Source organism: Panicum hallii, chromosome 8, assembly GCF_002211085.1.
Source record: "Panicum hallii strain FIL2 chromosome 8, PHallii_v3.1, whole genome shotgun sequence".
NCBI classification, from domain to species: domain Eukaryota; kingdom Viridiplantae; phylum Streptophyta; class Magnoliopsida; order Poales; family Poaceae; genus Panicum; species Panicum hallii.
The window spans coordinates 35,419,513-35,447,064 of record NC_038049.1 but is presented as its reverse complement, the minus strand read 5'-3'; positions in this window follow the sequence as shown (position 1 = coordinate 35,447,064).

Sequence of the window (27,552 nt, the reverse complement as noted above, 5' to 3'; positions counted from 1 at the left end):
GCATATCTAGCAAGCAATGCGTAATGGGTAATCAGATCGTCGATCGGTGTGAACCTGGTGGTTCTTTGTAGTCTTCCAGAGTCTTCTGGTCATCCGGAAAGTTCTCCTGGGTCTTCTGGTCGTCCGAGAATCCTCATGGGTCTTCTGGTCGTCCGGGACGTTGATCAGCTCCACCTCATAGGGGCCTAACCGTAAATGTGTATAAACGTAGGGAAAAAAGTGCAAGAATGCAAAAAACTACTTAAGTAAGATCAAAATCACAACAAAACCTACTCTAACGGGTAGATCATATGAAACTGGTTTCATAATTTTTGGAGGTTCGGATAGTTAATTATAAATTTTCTAAGATTAAAACATTTTCTAAAATTAATAAATGATTATCAAAAAAGAAAAACACACAAAGGGGACACGTGGCAGCACCAGAGCGTGCCACATGCATGCCGATGTCATGCTGACATCAGCATGATGTCACCAGGGGGTCAGCCTTGCTGACATCTGTAGTAGGCCCTGCTGACGTCAGCGTTGGTCGCTCAACGATCAGCGGGTCAAGGCGGGTCCACGGGTCAGTCCCACACAGAGGCTGACAGGCAAGACCCGCATGTTAGGTTGGGTTAAAAGGGAAAAGGGAAAAGGTTAGGTTGGCTGAAGTCGTTGGGCCGGCTCGGCCGGCCCAAAACCTCGGCTCGGCTCAAGGGTTCATGGCTCAGCGTAAGGACGCATGCTTGGGAGTTTGGCTTGGTCTGTGACTTTGCAGGCTGGTTATGTAGGCTGGCAGGCTAGCTCAGCTTCATCCTACGGCTCCACGGGATGGAGTGTGGCGCGGCCCGGTATCCCTCTCCTCTCCCTCTCACTTACACTGGCTGCTGGGTCCCACGCGCTGGCCAAAGAGCATCACTGATAGAAGGGGGGTGGACTTACACTAGCTGCTGGGTCCCACACGTTGGCCAAAGAGCATCACTGATAGAAGGGGCCCTCCCGTTAGTCTCTTGACCGGATCGGGTGTGGCAGACCTGATCCGGCGCAGCGTGCGTGCGCGTGGCCTCAGGTGTGTGCGGTGCCCGTGGAGGTGGGCGTGCCTGTGTGTGTCCCGAGGGCATTCGGCAAAATGTCCGAAGGGGCTTGGCCGCGATGCCGTGGCGTCGGTGCGTGATCACCGCGCACGGCAGAACCGTGGTGAGGCAACGGTGAGGGCAATGTGGCACCGGTAAGGCCAGGCTAGGCCCTTTTGGCCCCGACGAGGCGCGGCATGTGGAACTCAACACAAAGATGTCACACTCGGTTTTTAAGGATAAAACCGAATGCATAACTATATGTATGATAGGATCAAGTTTCATACATATAGTGACTTCATTAGTGAATAATCAGCAATACTATCACAAAAAGAGAATTTAAAAGACTATAAAGATTATCAGAGTTATACAGCTTATCCTGGAAACGAAGACTCCAAACTTCACAGGCAATCGACCGGGGGTTGCGCAGGTCTAGAACTCAGCATCATCCTCAAAAGACTTCACATCACTTTCTCCTCTGAGCAGCAATTATAACAAGCGTGAGTACACTTATGGTTGGTACTCAGCAAGTGTTGGGAATTATATGACATGAAGGCCAAAAGTAAGGAAAGGCTGACTGGCTTACTACGATAAGCAATTTTAGTTGGCTAGCGGGTTAGGCGGTATGGTCGGGTCGGATTCTGTCGGATCCGGACCCGTTAAGGGTTAGGGTTTTCTTTGTTTCTTTCTTTTTTTATAGAAGTTGTTTTTCAGTGCGCAAACAATTCTAGAAAAGTCTAGCAAATCTTTTAAAGCACGAAAAATATCTAGAAAATCTTAGAAATTCTAGGAAAATTCCTAGAGATAGATTGGAATACAAGGAGTCCAAATAAAATATCTAGAGCTCATGGAAAAGATTCTAGAGTCTTCTAAAAAAATGGATCTAGCTCTAGGATAAATGAGAATAAGTGCTAGAAAAATCTTTAAAATTCTCGAAAAACCCTATTGATAGATGAACACATTCTAAAAGATACTCACATCCTAAAATTAAATATTTTAGGGTGTGACAAAAGAGAGGCATGGTGAAGGACTGGCGAGGCAGGGCGATGGCTCAACAGGCCAACACGGCACAGCAAGGCCTTTCGGCTCGCCTGCGAGGAAGGACGCGCGTGCGCAGGCCTTGGCATCCAGGGCCGCGGCATGGTGTCAGCCATGAAAATAGCAAGGCTTTGGGCGTGTGCCCGTAAGCGAGGCATCTGTAGGATCAAGGACACCGGCTAGAGGGGGGGTGAATAGACGATTTTAACTAAAAACAAAGCACTTAGAGGAAATTTAATTAGTACAACAAGAGAATTAAATTTCTAGCCTAAGTTGAGCTAAGTTGGGTTTGCAACCTAGGGTGATCAAGCAAAGCTAGAATCTAGGAATGTAAACTTGCACAAGAGTAGATGCGGTAAAGAATTGCAAGGTGAGAACCAATACTCAAGACACAAGAATTTATCCCGTGGTGTCGATGACTTGCCGGTCACCCCTAATCCACGTTGAGGTGGATTCAATGAACTCGATTGCTCCTCTACCAAGTCTTCACTTAGTCTTTGAGCCAATCGATCAAAGAACTTCTCCAAACCTTGGTTCCACTAGGATGCTCTTCACCGCTCCGGCGAGGCAAGCTCAACCTCTCACAAACTTGGCCACAACACCTTCACAATCTCCTTTTAAGTGCTCGGTGGCTCACACGATCTCCAAGCCGTCTAGGAGGTGGCAACCTCCAAGAGTAACAAGCCAACGACGCTTACTTGGAATCCCACTAGTGCCTCAATGATCAACCTCTTTGATGCAATGCACTAAATACTCTCTAACTCACAAGAATGCAATCACTAAGCAATGGTGAGTGAGAGATGAGTGAATGAGAGCTCAAGGATGTTCTAGTGTCTTTCTCAAGTGCCAAGAGAGCTCTCATGTAGCCAAGGGGTGAGTATATATAGCCTACCAATACAAACTAGCCGTTTGGAGGAGTTGGTGGGTTTTCTGCGACATTGGCGGATAGTCTGCCAGCTACCGGCGAACAGTCCGCCTACTCCCCCAACGGTCAACTGTTGCAAAAATGGCGTGGTCAGAACTAGCCGTTACAGCCTAACCGGATAGTCCGCCATACAGGACCGGACAGTCCGGTTGGACGAAACCTTCTGCCTCAGATGCTGAAGACAAAACCGGACTGTCCGCTATAAGCAATCGGACTGTCCGGGGGTGCCGGACTGTCCGGACTAACGAGCCGGACTGTCCGTTCAGGTGTGAAGTGCAGGAAAACTTGTTATGTGTGCATCTTTTCTCTCATGTGCCATGTTTCTCAAGGTATGCAATGCAAAGTCTCGATCATAAGGCACTTAGCAAATTTCCGAGCAAACAAACATCAGCCCCTCTTAATAGTACGGCTATCTAGCCTAAAAACCCGATCGAGTTCTTCTCTACTCTTCTTTGGACCGGCAAAAACAAAATCCCTATGTTATACCATTGCCTTGGGCTGTCCATTTTGAGTCTCTTCTTAGATCGTTGCATCATTTGCTTCTTTTCAACTACTCATCTATGGACCATCCTACTCTCATAAATCTCAATGAAGCAGTTAGTTCACTTATAGTTGTCATTAATTACCAAAACACAATTTAGGGGCCTTGTGGCAGAACCGCCTGAATCATTCCAGCTCAAGTGCGCTTGTCGTCGCTAACCAGGCGATATTAACTCAACGCACTTCAGACGGGACAATCCATTGGTCTGTCGGGTCTCCGCCCGATGCAACCACGGTTCAACAGGATCGAAGCAGGTTTACCTCGCACGAAGGTGAGTTTATAATTGCACACAACTCATCAACTTTTAAATCACAGGATATTACACATTATTATAAAATGTTCAGACTTAAGTAAACTTATACAAACATTTTTCAAACGACAAGCTAAACAGCTTGTCCAGGTTCACAGCGGAAGCAAAATTAACGCGCAACTACACTCGTCGTGGAGGTGAACACCACACTCAGCCCGAAGTATGGAGTCATTCAGGAGGGTCAATGCCAGCCGGGGACGGATCCCACTCCATGGACCAGCCAAACGGAACAGAAGTTGGGCATGCAGGACTATCCGTGGGGTTCTCGAGGGTTATACCTGAAAAATTCACTAGCAAGACTGCGTATACTAATACTCAGCAAGGCTTACCCGGAATTAGGGTATACTTTGCCCATATCTAGACTCATGAAGGCTTGAAATGGTTCTGGGTTTAATTTCAGCTGAAAAGCAACAAAGAGTATGAACTAACTTTCATATTTTAGCTTTCAGATTCTCGTTTCATTAACCATTCTAGGTAAGCACCTATTCTAGACAAACAATGTAGAGATTAACATCCATCCAAATTATTCCATAATGGTTACTGTTCTTACTATATGTGGCAGAAGGAATAAGCAGTCTCAATCTCCGCGAGAAACGGACGATTCTGAATCGAATTTCCAAACCTTGCAAGGGTAAACCTAACTCACACGCTTGGAATATCCAAAGATTATTTCGAAGCAACCGTTTCCCTCATTTTCCGGGTTATGGATCAGGGCCACCACAAGCGACTGCAGGACCGTACGCACACCAATTGTGCAGGACATACGTCTGTAGCGCGACTACATGATCATACTCCTGTCTGCTACGCAGAACGTACTCCCACACGCTGGTGTGTGTGACACCTTAGGTGTTAAATAGAGCAAGCCAATAGGAAGAATGTTTGGTGTGGATTAAATTGTGTGAAAATTTAGCAAAGTTATGAAAATAAGGGTATTTGTGTAAATTTATGAAAGTACAAGTCGTTTTATGTAAATTAGTTGAAGTATAAAAGTAACATCCAAAAATTACCAAGGGTCAAAGTGTAAAAAGGAATATGTCATCATGACATGTTATAAATGCTTGCAATTAGGTCCAAAGTTATAAAAAATTTACCTTGGGAAGGATAAAATTTATTTAAGTTTGGTTTGAGTTCAAAATGGTAAAATAAAGCACTGTGCTTTAGGTTTCTGAACTTGAACCCTAAAGCAAAGTTGTAGGATTTGAAAAGTTCCACAACTTCTATTTTGGTCATTTCCTCATTAGAGCTTTGGATCAGTGGGAAAATCTAGTTTATCGAGGAGTCCCTCAGGTTTTTGCAATTTCCAACGAGGTCCCTCGGACCTCCTTCCCTCTTCTTCCTCCTCTAGCACCTCCTCTGCTCTGCCCTCTGCTCTTTTGCCGCCGGCAGTCAGCGCCACTTACCGCCGCGCCAGCTCCTCCCCGGCGACACCTCCTGCTGCCGTCGCTTCCACGCGTCATCCCCCGCCCGAGCACCGCCCTAGCATCTCCCCCGCTGGCCTCTTCCGCGCGCGCCACACCAACCCGAGCGCTGCCCGGCCGCCACCTCACCGTCGCCGCGTTCCGCGCTAGTGCCTGCTCTTCTTCTTTCCCTCTATCGCCCAGTAGCACTAGTAGACTGCACTCAATCCTTTTCCCTCTATTTCCTTGCCGCGCGCAACCGGAGCCCCGAACCCCACCGCCGCCTCCTTCTTCCACTCCGGCGACTCTCTGCTCGCCGTGGGCCGCCACCGTCTGCATCCCATTGCCCACTACAACCCCCTGGGAAGCTTCCCCTCACCTCACTGATGCTCCCAAGCCACTCCCCATGGCCGGACCTCCACCGGAGCTACCTCGCCGTCGATCCCCTCCCCGCCGGTAAGCTCCTGTCACCGTTGAGCACTTACCTCCGCCCTTCCTCCGTCCAATTCGACCATCCCAACAACTTCCCCTCGTCCTGCTGCAGCTATTAAGCCCGAGCTTGGCCACCTTCCTCGTCGGGAAGCCCCTCGCCGACGAGCTCCCCTCCGACGCCGCCTCGGCCACTATGGGAAACACCCCTCCGGCCATCCCCTCTTCCTCCCAAGGCCACCCATGGATGCGCCGTGAGCTCCTGGTGCCCGTAGACCAGCCCTTCTCCACCCCCCGCCATCCCCCTCACTAGAATTTGGCCGGCGACATCTCTGCCCTTCTTCCCCGACGAGCCAAGGGTATATCTGTGATGATTTCAAAAGTTCTAAGGGTGCCCCTGTAAAATTTCAGAGCCCCCCAATTCAAAAACTGTAAACTTCAAAAATATGTAGAAAATTATAAAAAATTCAAAAAAATGTCAAACTAGTTTTGTTTGAATCCTTAAGTTAAACTCGACTACTTTTGTATAGAAAGTTTGAGCTGTATGTGTGTAATTTTTGTTGAAAATTAAATACTAGGAAATGAGTGTTCTATTTGTATTTCATGTTATATGCATCTGTTGTGGCTGAATTTTGCAACCTAGGTTGAATGTTCCATGTGTAGCTTTGTGTAAAAATCTCGGGTTCTTTACTACTCAATTACTTAGAAATTCGAGTACCTTTGTTGTATGTTGATAGAAATTTCATGATTTAATTCTAGATGCATTGCTTCATGTTTAAAGCTGAAAATTTTACCTTAGCTTTGCTTCAGCATGCTTAATCCAAGATAAAACTTTGAGAGTCAGAATCCAAGTGTGACTCCTGTAGTGAATTTAAGTTTAGATTCAAAGCAAAATTCATGAACAATAGCTCTAGTTCATGAAAAATTATGAAAATATTTTGAGATATTGCTTTTGAGTAGTATAACATGTTCACAAATTCTCAATCCATGATCAGGTATAGAACAACTAAAATAAATAGAACTTGTTAAGTAGATCCATATTAAATAATAACCTAGGGTTATTAAAGATAATTAGCTAGTCAAATAAATAAAGGTGTTAAATGTAATTAATTTAAATATTTAAGATAACCAAACATGCTACTTCATGTAGTTAATTAAATGTTTAGGGTTACCACCCATGCTACTTAATGTAACTAAGTAAATGGGTTAATACCCGATAAATGACTGCCCAGTAAAGGGCAATTGTGTTGTATGCTAGTATATAATGAAAAGTTTGTTGGATTGCAACTTTATTGTGAAGTAGAATAACAATTTATGCATTTTCTAAACTGCATCATTTTCATCACATGTAGACTCAACGCTTCTCGCCGATGGAGACTATCAGATTCTCCTGGAATCCGAAGTAGAAGTCTCTGAAGACGCCGGGAACATCGTCGGAGAATTCACTGAAGCTCCGAACCCGAGTTCGGAAGAATTTGTTAACGTCTCTGACCCCAGCCCCACCAGTGAAGGCAAGCCCCGGTCATAAACCCACTATTTTGTTTACACTGCCATTTACCTTTATATATATATAAATACTTGTGCCTTAAGTTCTCAGGAGTTGTCTGGAAACCCTAGATGCATATCCCTAGAAACCAATGTACTAAATATTAGAACCTGAGTCCGATTAGTGCTATGCTAATAGGACCGGTAGAAGTCGAGTGTTTTCCTGACACTCGCGCGATATAGGAAATTGGTTGTTTCCGATCCTGCAATCACTATAAGGATGACGGACGGGGTTGTGTGCAGTATCATGGAAAAGAAGGATACCCCGTCTGTGTTGATGAATTTGGTTAAGGTCGTAGTGTGTGGTAGTGGCAGTTAAGCGTTTGAAAGTACTAGCCACATGCCGTAAAATATGGTAAGCGGTAAGCCTAGTAACCAATCGGCTCGGCAAGTGGACTCGTCCCCCACCACTCGACTTTTATTTTATGTTTACACGCACCGACTGTGGAAGTATGTTCTGCAGAGCAGACGGGAATACGGTCATGTAGTCGCGCTATAGACGTATGTCCTGCACATTGGATGTGCGTATGGTTCTACAGTCGTGTGACATCCAGGTAATAAGGGATATAGATATTAAACTTTAGTGTGAAAACGGCATGCTTGCTATGTTTTATGTGGATAGTACAAAAGACTAGGGGTGTATCTGTAATTTTTATAAATTATGGGTCCTTGAATGGAAATAGGGTGAAGTGGAAGATAGCATTAAAACCTAGGGGGAATATTATGCTAGATGTTGAAAATTTTGTTATCATAAGGAAGGAAATGTAAAAGGTAGATTAAATTCTCAGGAAAGATAGCCTTTGAGTAAAAATAGGGACCTAAGTGTAAATATAACATAAGTCCTAGGGTCTTTTATGTAAAATAGTTGATGTGTGTAGTGACCTTCATGGTTACTTGAGGACTAATATGTAAGAGTGCTAGTCATCATGACATTTCATGAATATTTGCAAATATATCAAAAATTTGATCAAAACCCCTTTTGGTAAGGACAGGGGTAATTTAAATTCTACCTTGTTCAAAATTCAACATGCAATGTGGTACACTTTGAGTTTTTGAACTTGAGCCCTAAAGCTAAATTGTAGAGCTTGAAAAACTCTACCACTTTTATTTTGGGCTTTTTCTCATAAAACCTTTAGATTAGTGGCAAATCTTTCTTTACTGTGGGGTCCCTGAAGTTTTTGATTTTCACACATAGGTCCTCTGGACCCCCTCCCCTCTCTTCTTATTCCCCGAGCATGTGCTCTGCTCTGCCTCCCCTGTCACCGGCGCAGTGCGCCGCCCCTGGCCGCCGCCGTACTGCCGCCGTCACCGCTCCACCTCCTGCTTCCCTTCCTCCCACGTGTCGTCCTCCCCAAATCCCGACGCTGTCCCCTTCCTTTGCTGTCCTTCCCCACGTATACCACGGTGTTCCGAGCCGCTCGCTCGCCGCCACATCATCGCCGCTGCAATCTGCGCCCACGCTTACCCTCCCGTCTCTCTCCTTCTGCTCAACCTGACCAGGAGGACACAGAGACGTCATTTGCACTCTTTTCTCCTTCACCGTACAAGCTCCCAGTTCTATTTGCTCCTGCCGCCCATTCCTCCCTTCCGGCGAAGCACTGGTTGCCGTGGGCAGCCACCATCAAGCGCTCCTCACCCCCGCCAACCCCCTTGCGAGCTTCCCCGATCCCTGCCTGTACTCACTGACCCCCAATTGTTCCCCAATTCCGACTAGAGCTCCGTACCGACGAGCGCCGCCCGCCGCCGCCTTGGCCTCACCGTGGGACAGTTGTCTCCGGCCCTCCCCAACCTCGATTGTCTCCATCCCGAGCATCTCCACCTCGCCCGGAAGCTATTCGACCACTTTCCCGCTCTCTCCGACCACCGGAGTACCTTCCCGCCGTTCTACCTCATCGCCGGCCGCACTGCCTCCATCGAGCCATTGCCACCGCTCACCCCGACCCCATTTCCAGCCACTCACAGGTGCACAAAGGTTCACTGGTGCCTCTCCTTTCCCTTCCCCTCGCCGCCGGCGATCGCCGACGTCGAATCACGCCGGTCAACTCTCACGCCCCTCTCTCTGACCGAGACTAAGGACCCCGGGTTAAAAGGAGTAAAAGCCCAGGGGGCTGTTTGCAAAGCACCTGACTCAGGGAAATAGTGCTGTTTAGGGACCTCTGTGTAAACGTGTTTGTTATTTCATGTGAGCAGTGTTGCTGCCTTGTAAAATCCATAGAAAATTGTAGGAAATTCCAAAAAATGACAAATCAAGTTTGTTGAAATTTAGATTTCAAACCCTACAACTTTTGTTAATAAAGTTTGGTGTGAAACTAAATATTTTTGAATCTATTCTAAATTCAAGGTAAAAGGGTAAAGGATGCATAACTTTCACATGCTTGCTTTTCTTCTTGTAATTTTTGATATGTAGCTTCCATAGGTCATGTGTGAGCTTGTGTAAAAGTTTCAAACCCAGTACTATTTTGTAATTTAAGTTCTTTTGAATTTGGACAATTCAAATGTGAAATACTACGGAATTAATTAAGCATGTTCCTTAGGCCTAAGTAACTAGATCTTTTTGTCATAATCTAATATGATGATAAATAGTCTATAATTAAATTTTCAAGGCTTTATAATTCTATTTAACTAGGGTTTGAATTTAAACTTGAAATATGAATTCAAAATCCAAATATTTTAGTCCCTGTTTTCAATAAATCCAATACTATGATCATGATTTACATAAAAATGATAACTCAGGACTAAATCCCCTATTATTTCATGAGTTCATGTGTGATAACTGTTCAGCTTGCAACTTTTTCGTGAAACCAAAATAAAAGAGTATGCACCCCTTAACTTATAACTTTGCATATCATGTAGACTCGACTTCTCTCGCCAACGGTGACTACGAGCTTATCCCGGATCAAGCCATAGGAGTTTCGGAGGATACCAAAGACACCATTGAAGATCTAACTGAAGTTCCAAACCAAAGTTCGGGAAAAACTAACACTACTACCCCAACCCTACGCAAGAAGGCAAGCCCCGGACATAACCCCTACTTTATTTACACTGCAACCTATATTACGTATATCTATCTATGCATTACGTTCATAGGAATTGTATGAGATACCCTAGTCACATTTTCCTAGGATCCAATGTATTGAATACTAGCACTTGAGTCCGAATAGCTGCTATGCTAATAGGACCGGTAGAAGTCGGGTGATTTCCTGTCACTCGCGCGATATAGGAGTTGTAATGTTTACATTACTGTAATCACTATAAGGATGACGGAAGGGGTTATGTGCAGTATCATGGAAATGAATGATACCCCGTCTGTGTTGATAAATTGGTTAAGGTCGCGGTGTGTGCCGATCGGGGTTAAGCGTTTGAAAGTAGTAACCACATGCCGTGAGTTTTGGGTAAGCGGCAAGCCTAGTAACCAATCGGCCCGAAGAGTGGACATACCTCCCACCACATGTATTTGGTTCTTCTGGTTACTTGGTTCGACGGGTGGGAATACGTGTTGCAGGGCAACTAGGAGTATGGCCATGTAGTCGCGCTACAGGCATACGTCCTGCACACATTGGGTGTGCGTGTGGTCATGCAGTCACTTGTGGTGGACCTGTCCACGAGTCGGAATGAAAGGCAAACGGTTGCTTCGGAACCATCGTTGGATGTTCCAAGCGTGTGAGTTAGGTTTACCTTGCAAGGTTAAATTCGATTCAGAATCATCCGCTTCTCATGAAGATTGAGACTGCTTGATCCCTTTATCACACAGAGTAACAAAAGCAACTATATGATGAGTAATGCTGATGGTTGATATAAAGAGCTCTACCTTGCTTGAGTAGATATAGGTGCTTATCTAGAATGGATAATCAACTAGAACCTGAAAGCTAAAAGTTGAAATTAAGGATCTACTTTTGTTGCTTTTCAGCTGAAACTAAATCCAGAACCCTTATAAGCCTTCATAAGTCTAGTTACATGGCTAAGTATATCATGAAACGGGAAAGCCTTGCTGAGTATTAGTATACTTAGTCTTGCTAGTTATATGTTTTTCAGGTAAAGTCCTGAAGACCCTACTCTTCCCCTGTTTTGGCTCTATGCTCTTCCAGAAGGTTGGTCCGTGGAATAGGATCCATCCCCGGCCAACATTGGTGATATCAAGTGATGTTGTGCCCGGGCTTAGCATGACATCCGTCTTGACGACGTGCTGTAAATCATCGCGTATGTTTTTTCGCTGCCAAGAACCATAGCTTTAACATTTTGTAATAACTTTTCTAAATTTAGAACTTCATACTGCTTTAACAAACTCTTGTATTGTAATTTCCTCATGATATAAAATATGATGGTGACTGTATCTCTGGACTCACCTTCGTGTGAGGTAACCTTATTTGATCCTGTGTATCGGTGGTTTATCGGGACGATACCCGACAAGCCAAGGGATTATACCATTTGAAGCACGTTGGAGCCCTTAGGAATGGACTCACGTACCTGAGCCGGTATAATTCAGGTTGGTTCTGCCACAAGTCGCTTGTGGTGGCTTTGTTCCATGACCCCGAATGAAAGGCAAATGGTTGCTTCGGAACGACCTGTTGGTGTTCCAAGCGTGTGAGTTAGGTTTACCTTGCAAGGGTTGAAATTCGATTCAGAATCGTCCATTTCTCGCGGAGATTGAGACTGCTTAACTCTTTTGCCACATAGAGTAACAAGAGAAACCTTATGATGAGTAATACTGAGATATGTTTAAAAGAGGCTCTACCTTGCTTGAGTAGTTACAGGTGCTTACCTAGAATGGTTAAAGACAGTAGAAACTGAAAGCTAAAATATGAAATTAAGGATCTACTCTTTGTTGCTTTTCAGCAAAAGCTAAACCAGAACCTTTACAAAACCTTCATGGTCTAGTTACGGGCTAAGTATACCTAATTTCTGGTAAGCCTTGCTGAGTATTAGCGTACTCAGCCTTGCAATATGATTTTATTTCAGGTCATGTCCCTGAAGACCCTACCCTTCCCATGCCTTGGCCCTATGCTTTGCCTGATGGTTGGTCCGTGGAGTGGGACCCGTCCCCAGCCAACACTAATCATAACGAGTGATGTCATGCCATGACTTAGCATGATGTCCATACTGGTGACGTATATAATTATCGTACTTTGAATTCCGCTGCTGTGAACTTGAATTTTTAAACTGGTTTGTAACAAGAACTCTCAGTTTGGAGCCTTTGTTACTTCTGAAAATCCTTGTAATATAAGTGTCTTTGATATAAAATATGTTGGTGATTGTATCTCTGGACTCGCCTTCGTGCGAGGTACCTTGTTGGATCCTACTTTCGGTGGTTTATCGGGACATTACCCGACAGGCCAAGGGGTTACACTGTTTGAAGTACAATTGGAGCCCTTGAGAGAGGACTTGCGTACTTGAGCTAGTGTAATTCAAGTTGGTTCTGCCACAGTGCCTGTGTACAACAAAAACCAAATAATTGAGTGGTGGAGACATGTCCATTTGCTGGGCCAATCAGGTACTAGGCTTACCGCTTTACCATATTTCGCGGCATGTGGCTAGTACTTTAAAACGCTTAGCCACCACTTCCACACACTGCGATCTTATCAACTTTTATCAACACAGACGGGGTAACCTTCCGAGTCATGATACAGCATATGACCCCGTCCATGATCCTTACAGTGATTGCAGAATAGTAAACAATCAACTCCTATATCACGCGAGTGACAGGAAATCACCCGACTTCTACCGGTCCTATTAGCAGTGCATCTATTTGATAAGGACTCAGGCTCAATACATAGGTTCCTAGTATCAATGCATCTAGGGTTCCATTTCATCTCCTAGACTTGGGTTATGCACCGGGGCTTGCCTTCTTGACCGGGGCTAGGGTCAGTGGTGTCAGAGACTTCCGAACTTTGGTTTGGGGCTTCAGTTATAGCCTCGATGATGTTTACTGGGTCTTTAGAAAACCCTTGATCTTTTTCCAGGACTAGCTCGTAGTCTCCGTCGTCGAGTGTCGCTGACTCTACATGATATGCAAGAATTTGATTTAGATGGTTCTTGAGTTAAGATTTTTATTTCACGATAAAGTTGTAATCCAACAGTCATACACACACATTCACAACGCAAGAGGTTTAAATATAAACCTATCATTGATATCCTAATTCAATTATCTTAATTAATTGAATTAGGTTAACAAGTTTGATTTTTAATTTGAAATTCATAAAGGCTATGGCTTTGAATTTTGGTGGATAAGCTTATTCCTAGTGGATAAGCTTACTATGAATTTTTCATAATTTTCTGAAAATAGACACTAGGGTATTTGAATTTAGTTCAAGGGTTAGGTTTAAATTCAAATCTTAAGTAAACAGTGTTATAGATTCTTGAAAAATTAATTAAGAACTAACTATCAACATAACAACATATGGTAAAAAGATCTAAGCATGAAATGTTTAGGAACATGTTTAAATAAAATTTAAATCCTCCCAAGCTTGACTTGTACAAAATTGAATTAGCTAAGGTTAGCGTGCGGTACTGGGGTTGAAATTTTTACACAAGCATGTACTCACCTTAAATAGACTACACACTAAAAATCACAGGAAAAAGAGCTAGCATGCAAAAGTTATGCTCAAACTACCCTTTTTGTTAAACTTTAATTAACTTAAAAAGCATTTAGTTTGAAACTAAACTTTAGTAACAAAAGTAGTCGAGTTCAACTTCTAGAGTACAAAAAAACTGGTTTGACAACTTTTTGGATTTTTCTATGAATTCCTATGGATTTTACAAGTTGGCTGATTTGTGTTTAGAGAGGGGTGCAGCTTTCCCACAGATAGGCCCCTGGAAAAATTTGAATCGTTACAATTAGACCCTTGATCTGGTTGTACAGAGGGGACAGATCAATGGCGACCAAATCCGATGAGGGGGTTCACCGGTGGCGAGGGGCAAGTGAGGGGAAATGCTCAGGGACTCACGGCGGTCTCGGGGGTGGCCGGTGTCGGGGAAGAGAGGGGACGAGGCGGCGTAACGACGACGAACAAGGGGGGGCAGCGGAGGTCCGAAGGACGTCATCGGCGTTCCGGTGGCCGGAGGGCAGGAGGGCAGCGGGGAAGTGGTCAGGGAGCTTCCATGCGATGATGTAGTGCTGATGGTGTGCTTGGCCGGGGCTAAGAGGCGGTGGATCGACAGGACGACGGCGAGGCCGAGCGGCGGCGGAAGTTCGAGCTCACCGGCGTAGTGGTCCGGTCGTTCCGGTGCACAAGAGCGAGATTGGGCGGGCTGGGGAGCACCAGTGCGTCACGGTGGTGCTCTAGGAGCACTGGATCGAGGATGAGAAGTGGCGTAGGCGGCTGTCGACGGTGAGCAGAAACTGCGGAGGAGGTCCGGTGAGGCGCGGTGGTCGGGAAAAGAAATGGCCGTAGGAATGTGGGTGCGGGAACATAAGAAGAACTATATTGGGAGCTCCAGGATGTGTTTCGAGTTGAAGAGAGGGCACACTGAGCGATAGCTGGTGCTGGCGGCCGGCGGCGAGCGTGGCGGTCGCGGGCGGAGCTCGGACAGTGGCGGGGGCAGCGTGGCGCGTGCGGGAGAAGACAACGGGGAGAACTAGAGCGGCGGTCGACCGGGGAGCGACGTGTGGGGACTGCCAGCAGCAAAAGGTGGTGCCGATCGGGCTGCAACAACGGCGAGCAGCGGCAGAAAGCAGTTCGGGCGGATGGCAGTACGGCGCGGCAAGGCGAGGAGAGGCCCGCGTGGTCGGGTGAGAGGCAGCGGGGTGCAGGAGCAGCACGTGGTGCACAGAGGGGCGGCGCGGGGGCAGTTAAGGCGCGGCACATGGCCGGCGAGGGCGGCGGAGGCATCGGGCAGAGCGAAGCCAGAACAGAGCAGAGCAGGGGGTGTGAAGGTAGACGAAGGGACTGACTCGTAATTTTGCAAAAATGCAGGGACTCCACTGTAAAGACTAGATAACTTTCAAACCATTGCTCAAATGAAAATGTGCCCAAAAGAAAAATTGTAGAGTTCAACAAGATCTACAACTTTGCTTTAAAGTTCAGATGCAAAAGAGCTAGGGATTTGAAACTAACATAAAACTTGTTAAAATTTTAAACTTTAAGTAAATCCCATTTAAAATTCTACACTACACTTGCATCCTATGGGTAGTTTTACCTCTATTTGGGGTTAAAAGTAAGTCCTTGACTTTTCACACAACAACCTTCATATGTTTTGATTTTTACTTCCCATTCTCGCCCATTTAGCACTAAAGAACCTATAATTTTACAAAATTACACAAATACTCTTTTCCCTTTTGCATTCAAATTTGAGCACACATACACAAGATCAAACATGCACACTTTATTCTAAAATTTAGTGTGTTAATAAACCTAATACCTGAATGTCACAGCCTTCCCACCTAAAAAGAATCTCGTCTCGAGATTCCGCAACAGAATGAAATTGGGGTGATCAGAGTTGGGAATTGGCTTGAAGGAAATCTGGGAAATTTTGTTGAAGATAGGATTCGGTTTCCCAAGTCGCTTCCTCTTCAGTGTGGTGGTCCCACTGAATTTTGAACATCTTGATAGTCTCTCTTCTAGTGCTTCTCTCTTTGGTATCTAGTACTCTGATCGGATGTTCTGTATAGGTTAGATCTGACTCGATTTTGATGGTTTGGGGATCAATGATCTCGGTAGGAACTTTGACACAGTTCCTAAGTTGAGATACATGGAAGATGTTATGGATAGCCGCTAGTTGAGGAGGAAGTTGAAGACGATAAGCTACGGGTCCACAAACTTCGATAATTTCAAAGGGTCCGATGTATCGAGGAGCAAGCTTCCCTTTTACGCCAAACCGTTGAACACCTCGAGTGGGAGATACTCGAAGATATACGAAGTCTCCAATCTGGAACTGTAACGATCTCCTTCATATGTCAGCGTAACTTTTCTGTCGAGATTGGGCTGCCTTTAAATTGTTCTGAATAGTCTTCACCTTTTCCTCTGCTTCAGTGACAAGGTCCGGTCCAAAAATTTTACGTTCGCCGGTTTGCGACCAACTCAAAGGAGTCCAGCATCGGCGACCGTATAATGCTTCAAATGGAGCCATCTTGAGACTTGTCTGATAGCTGTTGTTGTATGAAAATTCTGCCAATGATAAGCATTTGTCCCAATTCTTGTCATACTGAAGTACACAAGCTCTAAGCATATCTTCCAGAATCTGATTTACCCTTTCAGTTTGTCCGTCTATCTGAGGGTGGTATGCGGAGCTTCTGATTAACTTAGTTCCAAGAGCATAGTGAAGTTGCTCTCAGAACAGAGCGATGAATTATGCTCCACGATCAGAAATGATCATCTTGGGCACTCCATGAAGACGAACGATTTGATCCAGATAGATCTCGGCATACTTTTTGGCATTGTAGGTGGTATGCACAAGAAGGAAATGGGCAGTTTTGGTTAACCGATCAACGATTACCCAAATAGAGTCATGTCTTTGGGAGGTGTTGGGTAAGTCAATGATAAAGTCCATGCTGATATCCTCCCACTTCCAAGAGGGAATGGGTAGAGGTTGAAGAATACCAGCAGTTTTGAGATGACTGGCTTTGACTCTTTGGTAGGTGTCACACTCCGAGACGTACTTTGCAATTTCTCATTTCATACGAGTCCACCAAAAGTTCTGCTTCAAATCCTGGTACATCTTGGTACTACCAGGGTGCATGGAGAATTTGGACAAATGGGCCTCGTCCAAAATTTGCTTACGGAGCCTATGGTCCTTGGGTATAATGATGCATTTGTTGAACCATAAAACTCCTTCGTGGTCTATTTGAAAGCACTTGTACTTTCCTTCTCCTTGTGCTACCTTCTGCTTAATGATTCTGATCCCTTTATTACGCTATTGTGCTAGAACAATGCTATCCCTAAGCGTAGCTTCAACTGAGAGATGGTTCAAGCTACCTTGGGGAATGATCTCTAGATTAAGTTTTCTCATCTCCCAACAAAGAGTCTCATTGAAAGCCTCAACAGATAAGCAAGAGCAATGCACCTTGCGGCTAAGTGCATCCGCAATGATGTTGGCCTTGCCGGGATGATAGTGTACTTCCAGATCATAGTCTTTGATAAGTTCTAGCCAGCATCTTTGTCTCATATTTAGGTCTGCTTGCGTGAAAATGTACTTGAGGCTCTTATGGTCATTACAGATATGGCACTTTGTACCCATTAGATGATGTCTCCATATCTTAAGTGCATGGATGACAGCTGCGAGTTCAAGATCATGGGTAGGATAATTCTGTTCATGAGTCCTGAGCACTCGTGATGCATAAGCAATCACTCAGTTGTCCTGCATAAGCACACAACCAAGTTCGATTCCCGAAGCATCACAATAGATGTCGAAAGGTTTTGAGACATCGGGTTGAGCTAAAACTGGGGCAGTGGTAAGATGTGCTCTGAGGGTGTGAAATGCATATTCGCATTTCTGATCCCAGGAGAATTTAACTCCTTTCTTTAGTAGTTCTATCATAGACTTGGCTATTCTTGAGAAGTCAGGAATAAAATGACGATAATAGCCAGCTAGACCAAGAAAACTTCGGATCTGGTGGACTGACATAGGAGGTTTCCAGTCCATCACTTCTTGTACTTTACTGGGATCAACGGATATACCGTTACTGGAGATGGTATGTCCCAGAAATTTCACAGTATCCAGCCAAAACTCACATTTGGAGAATTTGGCGTACAAATGGTGTTCTCTCAATCTTTGAAGAACAACATGGAGATGTTTCACATGATCTTCTGGATTCTTGGAATAGATCAGAATGTCATCAATGAAGACCACAACAAATTTGTCAAGTTCTTGCATGAAGACAGAGTTCATGAGATACATGAAATATGCTGGGGCATTGGTAAGACCAAATGACATGACCAGATATTCGTAGAGTCCATATCTGGTAGAAAAGGCTGTTTTTGGAATGTCACTTGACCTAATCTTGATTTGATGATAGCCGGAACGAAGATCAATCTTAGAGAATACCTTGGCTCCGGCTAACTGATCGAATAGAATGTCAATGCGGGGTAGAGGATACTTATTTTTTATGGTTACCGCATTGAGGGGACGATAATCTACACATAACCTTAAGCTATTGTCCTTATTTTTCACGAATAGGGCTGGACAACCCCATGGTGAAGCACTAGGACGAATGAAACCCTTGTCAAGGAGGTCCTAGAGTTGGAGTTTTAACTCGGCCAGTTCATTGGGTGGCATACGATAGGGCCTCTTAGATATGGGGACTGTGCCGGGTTGGAGTTCTATGATAAATTCAATATCCCGGTCCGGGGGCATTCGAGGCAAATCATCTGGAAAGACATCTGAATACTCGCAGACAATAGGGATATCCCTTAACTTGATCCCTTCTACAGCGTAGGCATAGGAGTTGTTGTACTCCCGTTGTGGAAGATAGAGGATAGTAGGCTCATGATCGGGTGAATCGATCTCCACGGCTCGGGAACGGATATCTAATGACACTTGGTGCTTAGTCATCCAGTTCATGCCTAGGAGGATATCCATTCCTTCTAGGTCCAACAATAGTAAATCTGTCCTCATTAGATTTCTACCCATCTGAATTAGCACACTTCTACAAACTTGGTTTGAGGAAATTTTACCGCCAGAGTCGCTATCATATAAGCCCCACTAGTAGGATAGAGATCCAAGCCTATTTTTGTTCCACATTTTGAACTGATAAAACTATGGGTGGCACCAGAATCAAAGAGTATAATCACGGGTTGATGGTTGATAGAGAAAGTACCCGTCATTATTTGCGCACCCTCGGGGAGTTCGGAGAGAGTAGTAAGGTTCACCCTCTCCTGGCGGACTTGTATCATCTGCTTCTTGCCCTTGCCCTTGCTGTTCGGGGTGGATGTTTGCCCTTGGAAAGACCTTCCGGATTGGGGGCAATCCTTGATGAAATGGGACAGGCTGCCGCAGTTGAAACAACGATAGTTGTTGTTTCCTTTGTTGGACGGTGGAAAGCTCGGCTGTGGGCCTTGCTGCTACTGTTGTTGGGGTTGTGGTGTCGGTGGCCGATTGAGTCGAGCCTGCTGGGGTGGTCTGGCTACCCATCTGCCTAGAATATTGTTTCGAGGCGTAGCTCGAGTAGCAGTGTTCTGGACCAACCGATACCTTGGCGGTTGCGCCGTTGAGGGTCCCGTGGGTGTCTTTCATTTCTTTTCTGCCCAATGGGCTGATATGCAGTCTTCTTGAGTGATGGCCATATTGACCAACTCATTGAAAGTATCGGCCTTTACCAGATTCAGTCGTTCCTTAAGTTTGGTGTTCAGGCCTCGACGGAAGCGATCTCGTTTGCGGGCATCTGTATCCGCATGATAACCCGCATACTGGCATAAGTGGTTGAAGACTTGTGCATATTGCATGACAGTGCGGGTTCCCTGAGTCAGATTTAGAAATTCATTGAGCTTTCGCTCAATGAGTCCTTCAGGAATGTGGCGCTCTGAAAGCAGTCCGAAATTCATCCCAAGTGATGACATGACCAGCCGGCTGCATAGCATGGTAATGGTCCCACCATATGCGGGCAGTGCCACGAAGTTGTTGGGCTGCGAAGAGCGCCTTGTTCTCATCTGAACATGGAACAGATAACAATGCAAACTTAGACTCCACAGTGCGGAGCTAGGTGTCAGCATCGAGGGGCTCATCTGCTTTATGAAACAGTGGGGGCTGGGTGCTGAGAAAGTCTTGATAATTAGCCGATGGGTGGTCATCACGACCTCGGGGCTGGTGATGAAATTGGCCCATCTGAGCCTGCACTAGCTGGTTGAGGAGTTCTGTCTGTCGGGCCATGACCTCTGCTAGATTTGGCGGAGCTAGTGGCGGTTGCTGGGAACCGCTAGCTTGGTCTGGCCGGAAACCTTTCGAGGTTCCACGAGTAGCTCCAACCATCTGAAACAAAGGAGATATCCATTATTAATCATATCCTTACTCCTGATTTCAGATGATATACTGTTGCCCAACAGATATGTAATTCACATGCTTCGTTCAATCAACTCATTTTAGATGCAAAGATATTGAACACGATGGCAGAACACAAGGCTTAGATTACAACGTAGATACTGGGTGTTCTTAATATAGTATATTAGGGTAGTTCAACTATCACGATTAAGCTATACATACACAGGCCATCTATATTACAGCAAATGGTCCTGAGCCTAGGTAGACTACTCACTACCTATGTCACAATATTCTACACTAGGTACATTAGAAAAATTGACGATTTAGTTGGACTAAAATCGTCGAGGTTGCCTACTGAGGACTGGCTACCGGAAGAGGAGTGATCTGGCTGAGGGTTAGGCTCTGGATTTACGTGTTTGGAGTCAAGATCAGAAACTCCCTCAATTTCCTCCGGGTCTTCTTCTCCACCTTCAGGAGCTACAGGTACAGCAGGAGGTACTAGCTGCTGCTGGAGTTCATCGATGTAAGCATGGGCATCATCGACCTCAAGGATAAGGTCATGAATTTGCTCCTGGAGGAACTCAATGATCGTGTTACACTGAGTGATTATTGCATCACTCTCATTGATTTGATACTCCCGGTGAAGAATGGTTTCATCCCGTGCTGCGATAATTTCCTCCTTCTCGGTGACCAAGGCTTGAAGCTCTACTATCTGGGTGACTTGTCAGTCAGCGTTCCTGTAGTGACCTTGCGCTATACCGATCAACTGGCCCACACCGCGGTGTAGCAGGATCTGATAATGATGCTGAACATTCATGAACCTGATAATACCACGGAGTGTTTCTTCGGCTGAATCTCCCAACAAGTGACCATAATGAGCTATCCGGAAGTTCCACTCGGGATCACTGGAATCTATTGCAGGGAATAGGCCAATAGGATGCCCTGCAACTTCCATGGGATGCTGGTTGCAGAAAATTTGGATGGCTTCAAGAGCTGCAGTCTCAATGGTGTCAACTAGACGGTAGCCCACCACATCGACCTCGATGGGCTGCCACTGGGAGCGGAAAGGATGTTGAGGAATCATCATCTTGACTTGGCATCGAGAAACACCTTCTTCCCGATACTCCACCCCGTCGTACTGTGGGGGCTCGGTATAGAAGAACAAACTTAGTGATTCCCATAGAAGACGGGGAAAACCCTCCCAGTGCAAGGCATTGGTATGGAGATGCCCTGCATGATCCCAAGAGACATTTGAAGGAGCCGCCATCTGAAACAGGAATTCAGATGGTAAGATTCATTTATTTTGCTGAGAACTCACAAGGTAAATGGAACAAGACAATCGATTCTGGTAGCAGCAAAGACCGGAAATCAAATGGATATTTAAGATACTCAACGGAGGCTACCCCAAGAACTTTATTGAAACCACACTAAGGATAGACAACACTTTACTTGTTCTTAAAAGAACAACACATTCAACCATTCATTTTGTTTATTAATGGGTTATGCATGCACGTACTATTCGACCTCACAATCAAAACAACTGCCGAATATCTTCGGACTTACATGGTTAATTCCGGTGGCATAACACATACGTCTCTCACTAATATCTAGTCGATAAGTCCTATTTGTCTTAACCTCTTAATCGTGGTTAGTGTACCTGCAGAAGACCACATTTATATAATCTGAACCTTTCATGGCAGCACAACATGAAAGCGTTCCCAAACAGTACTGTTCACTATAGAAATAGTATCCGTACAATTCCCACCGTACGGACAATGTTAGCATACGTTATATTTGCAACGTATTCACGGGGGTACCGTATAAAATGGGGGTATGAATAGCGATCGCCATACCCTGCGCCGAACCATATACTCCCAATATACTCAACCTAAGTAGATATATTGGCAGCATCTCAAGTAGGCCACTGCTTGAGAAACAGCGTTCGGTTCGTATCACCGACGGGAAGGCCAATCTCCCTCAGTTGGCTGAGGATCCTTACCTTCTTACCTCACCATCGAAGGTGTCGTTACAAAGTATAAAGTTGGGTTGTGCATGAATTTAAATTTTGACAGAAAGTAGTGCTGCAAGTCAAAGCTATACTTTTTACACATATATACATATTGGTAGCCACCTGATTACTCCCATATAATTCCCTAGGGCTTTGCATTCTAAGCACCAACCTTAACGAATCCAACGTACTTTGTAAATTCATTTGTTAAACAAGTTTTTATCCTGAAAACATTTTTAAGAGTTACTGCAATTGGAAGAGTAAACCTACAGCTCTGATACCAGCTGTAGCAGAACCGCCTGAATTATTCCGGCTCAAGTGCGCTTGTCGTCGCTAACCAGGCGATATTAACTCAACGCACTTCAGACGGGACAATCCATTGGTCTGTCGGGTCTCCGCCCGATGCAACCACAGTTCAACAGGATCGAAGCAGGTTTACCTCGCACGAAAGTGAGTTTGCAATTGCACACAACTCATCAACTTTTAAATCACAGGATATTACACATTATTATAAAACATTCAGACTTAATTAAACTTATACAAACATTGTTCAAACGACAAGCTAAACAGCTTGTCCAGGTTCACAGCGGAAGCAAAATTAACGCGCGACTACACTCGTCGTGGAGGTGAACACCACACTCAGCCCGAAGTATAGAGTCATTCAGGAGGGTCAATGCCAGCCGGGGACGGATCCCACTCCACGGACTAGCCAAACGGAACAGAAGTTGGCCATGCAGGACTATCCGTGGGGTTCTCGAGGGTTATACCTGAAAATTCACTAGCAAGACTGAGTATACTAATACTCAGCAAGGCTTAACCGGAATTAGGGTATACTTTGCCCATATCTAGACTCATGAAGGCTTAAAATGGTTCTGGGTTTAATTTCAGCTGAAGAGCAACAAAGAGTATGAACTGACTTTCATATTTTAGCTTTCAGATTCTCGTTTCATTAACCATTCTAGGTAAGCACCTATTCTAGACAAATAATGTAGAGATTAACATCCATCCAAATTATTCCATAATGGTTACAGTTCTTACTCTATATGGCAGAAGGAATAAGCAGTCTCAATCTCCATGAGAAACGGACGATTCTGAATCGAATTTCCAAACCTTGCACGGGTAAACCTAACTCACACGCTTGGAATATCCAAAGATCGTTCCGAAGCAACCGTTTCCCTCATTTTCCGGGTTATGGATGAGGGCCACCACAAGCGACTGCAGCACCGTACGCACACCAATTATGCAGGACATACGTCTGTAGCGCGACTACATGATCGTACTCCTGTCTGCTTCGCAGAACATACTCCCACACGTTGGTGCGTGTGTAAAACAGAAACCAAATAATCGAGTGGTGGAGACATGTCCATTTGCCGGACCAATCAGATACTAGGCTTACTGCTTTACCATATTTCGCGGCATGTGGCTAGTACTTTCAAACGCTTAGCCACCACTACCGCACACTGCGATCTTATCAACTTTTATCAATACAGATGGGGTAACCTTCCGAGTTATGATACAGCACATGACCCTGTCCATGATCCTTACAGTGATTGCAGAATAGTAAACAATCAACTCCTATATCGCGCGAGTGACAGGAAATCACCAGACTTCTACCGGTCCTATTAGCAGTGCATCTATTTGATAAGGACTCAGACTCAATACATAGGTTCCTAGTATCAATGCATCTAGCGTTCCATTTCATCTCCTAGACTTAATACAAGATATAATATATAATTATAAAATTGTAGTAAATTGAAATACTGGGTTATGTGCCGGGGCTTGCCTTCTTGAGCGGGGCTAGAGTCAGTGGTGTTAGAGACTTCCGAACTTTGGTTCGGGGCTTCAGTTATAGCCTCGATAATGTTTACTGGGTCTTCAGAAATCCCTTGATCTTGTTCCAGGACTAGCTCGTAGTCTCCGTCGTCGAGTGTCGCTGACTCTACATGATATGCAAGGATTTGATTTAGATGGTTCTTGAGTTAAGATTTTTATTTCACGATAAAGTTGTAATCCAACAGTCATACACATACATTCACAACGCAAGAGGTTTAAATACAAACCTATCATTGATATCCTAATTCAATTATCTTAATTAATTGAATTAGGTTAACAAGTTTGATTTTTAATTTGAAATTCATAAAGGCTATGGCTTTGAATTTTGGTGGATAAGCTTATTCCTAGTGGATAAGCTTACCATGATTTTTTCATAATTTTCTGAAAATAGACAATAGGGTATTTGAATTTAGTTCAAGGGTTAGGTTTAAATTCAAATCTGAAGAAAACAGTGTTATAAATTCTTGAAAAATTAATTAAGAACTAACTATCAACATAACAACATATGGTAAATAGATCTAAGCATGAAAAGTTTAGGAACATGTTTAAATAAAATTTAAATCCTCTCAAGCTTGACTTGTACAAAATTGAATTAGCTAAGGTTAGGGTGCAGTACTAGGGTTGAAATTTTACACAAGCTTGTACTCACCTTAAACAGACTACACACCAAAAATCACAGGAAAAGGAGCTAGCATGCAAAAGTTATGCTCAAACTACCCTTTTGTTAAACTTTAAATTAACTCAAAAAGCATTTAGTTTTAAACTAAACTTTAGTAAAAAAGTAGTTGAGTTCAACTTTTAGAGTACAACCAAACTGGTTTGACAATTTTTGGATTTTTCTATGAATTTCTATGGATTTTAAAATTTGGCTGATTTGTGTTTAGAGTGGGGTGCAGCTTTCTCATAGATAGGCCCCTGGAAAGATTTGAATCGTTACAATTAGACCCTTGATCGGGTTGTACAGAGGGGACAGATCAACGGCGACAAAATCCGGCGAGGGGGTTCACCGACGGTGAGGGGCAAGTGAGGGGAAATGCTCAGGGACTCACAGCGGTCTCGGGGGTGGCCGGTGTCGGGGAAGAGAGGGGCCGAAGCGGCGTAACGACGACGAACAGGGGCTGGCGGCGGAGGTCCGAAGGACGTCGTCGGCGTTCCGGTGGCCGGAGGGCACGAGGGCGGCGGGGAAGTGGTCAGGGAGCTTCCACGCGATGATGTAGTGCTGATGGTGTGCTTGGCCGGGGCTAAGAGGCGGTGGATCGACGGGACGACGGCGAGGCCAAGCGGTGGTGGAAGTTCGAGCTCACTGGCGTAGTGGTCCGGTCGTTCCGGTGCACAAGAGCGAGATTGGGCGGGCTGGGGAGCACCAGTGGGTCGCGGTGGTGCTCCAGGAGCACTGGATCAAGGATGAGAAGTGGCGTGGGCGGCTGTCGACAACGAGCAGAAACTGCGGAGGAGGTCCGGTGAGGCGCGGTGGTCGGGAAAAGAAATGGCCGTAGGAATGTGGGTGCGGGAACATAAGAAGAAGTGTATTGGGAGCTCCAGGATGTGTTTTGAGTTGAAGAGAGGGCACAGTGAGCGATAGCTGGTGCTGGCGGCCGGCGGCGAGTGTGGCGGTCGCGGGCGGAGCTCGGACAGTGGCGGGGGCAGCGTGGCGCGTGCGGGAGAAGACAACGGGGAGAACTAGAGCGGCGGTCGACCAGGAAGCGACGCGTGGGGACTGCCAGAAGCAGGAGGTGGCGCCGGTCGGGCTGCAATGACGGTGAGCAGCGGCGGAAAGCAGTTCGGGCGAATGGCAGTACGGCGCGGCAAGGCGAGGAGAGGCCCGCACGGTCGGGTGAGCGGCAGCGGGGTGCAGGAGCAGCACGTGGTGCACAGAGGGGGGGGGGGGCGGGGGCAGTTAAGGCGCGGCACATGGCCAGCGAGGGCGGCGGAGGCTTCGGGTAGAGCGAAGCCAGAACAGAGCAGAGCAGGAGGTCTGAAGGTAGACGAAGGGACTGACTCGTAATTTTGCAAAAATGCAGGGATTCCACTGTAAAGACTAGATAACTTTCAAACCATAGCTCAAATGAAAATGTGCCCAAAAGCAAAAGTGTAGATTTCAACAAGATCTACAACTTTACTGTAAGGTTCAGTTGCAAAAGAGCTAGGGATTTGAAGCTAACATAAAACTTGGTAAAATTTTAAACTTTAAGTAAATCCCATTTAAAATTCTACAGTACACTTGCATCTTATGGGTAGTTTTACCTCTATTTGGGGTTAAAAGTAAGTTCTTGACTTTTCACACAACAACCTTCATATATTTTGATTTTTACTTCCCATTCTCGCCCATTTAGCACTAAAGAACCTATAATTTTACAAAATTACACAAATACTCTTTTCCCTTTTGCATTCAAATTTGAGCACACATACACAAGATCAAACATGCACACTTTATACTAAAATTTAGTGTGTTAATAAAAAATTTAGTGTGTTAATAAACCATACCTGAATGTCACAGGCCTAGATGCTTTCAATCTCCCCCTTTTTGGTAATTGATGACAACTAAGCAAAGGAGTGATATAATTGAGTTTTTCAAGCCTATTTCATACACTAGGTATTAGATAGACTTGAGAGAGAATTTTGAAAGACTTACTCATGTTCAATCTGAGTATTGTAAGATAGAGTAAGACTTCTTCAAAATTCTAAGAGTTGAAGAAAAACTCCCCCTACATATGTGCATATAATTTTTTATTGAATTCCACACATATGTCTTGATATAAAAATTTTGGCGGAATTTTCCCTATAAAATGGAAGTGAGGCAAGAGAATACACATATCCAATATTCAAAATTTATTAGCCTCATCAACCATATTCAAAGATAGATAAGTAAATAACTATTAAGCGCAACTAGTTCATCGCAACCGATTTTAAAGAGGTTCAAGCGCACACATAAGTATTTAGAGTTATTACAAGCCCAAATAGCAGATAGTTCATGCGGAGTAAATAAACATAAAATGCAAATAAACATGTAATGCAAAGAGTTAATAGTGTTCATGCATGCAAATGCAAGAGGGTCTTCTTTTTCACCAAGAGCAAGCTCCCCCTAAGACCATCTACTCCTTTCACTTTTTCTCCCCCTTTGACATCAAGTACCAAAAAGAGAGGCCTTCACCAATTTAGCAAAATCAATCGTCTTGTGGTGAAGGCAGTGGAGGAAAATATGGATGGAAAGGATAGAATGATGGCGGAGGAGTCGGAGCCGGGAATATGGAATAGAAATGATCCGAGAAACCCGTGAGACTTGCGTTGATGTTGTGAATGTCTTCTTCAATGCGCTGCTGCCGAGCCTCAATATCGGAGTAACTAGAGGAAGAACCACCATGAGGTCCACTGTGACTGCCACTCACATTCATATCACCAAACCGAGCATCAAGATCCTCAATGTTAGTGTGTAACCCAGTGTGCACCTGCTCAAGTCTAGTCATGATTGGGTTATACATAGTGTCGTGAATGTGTTGGCCAAAAGTATTCAGGCGATTGTCCACATAGCCATAGAAGTTTTGCTCCATAGTGTCAAGCCTCTGATTAACTT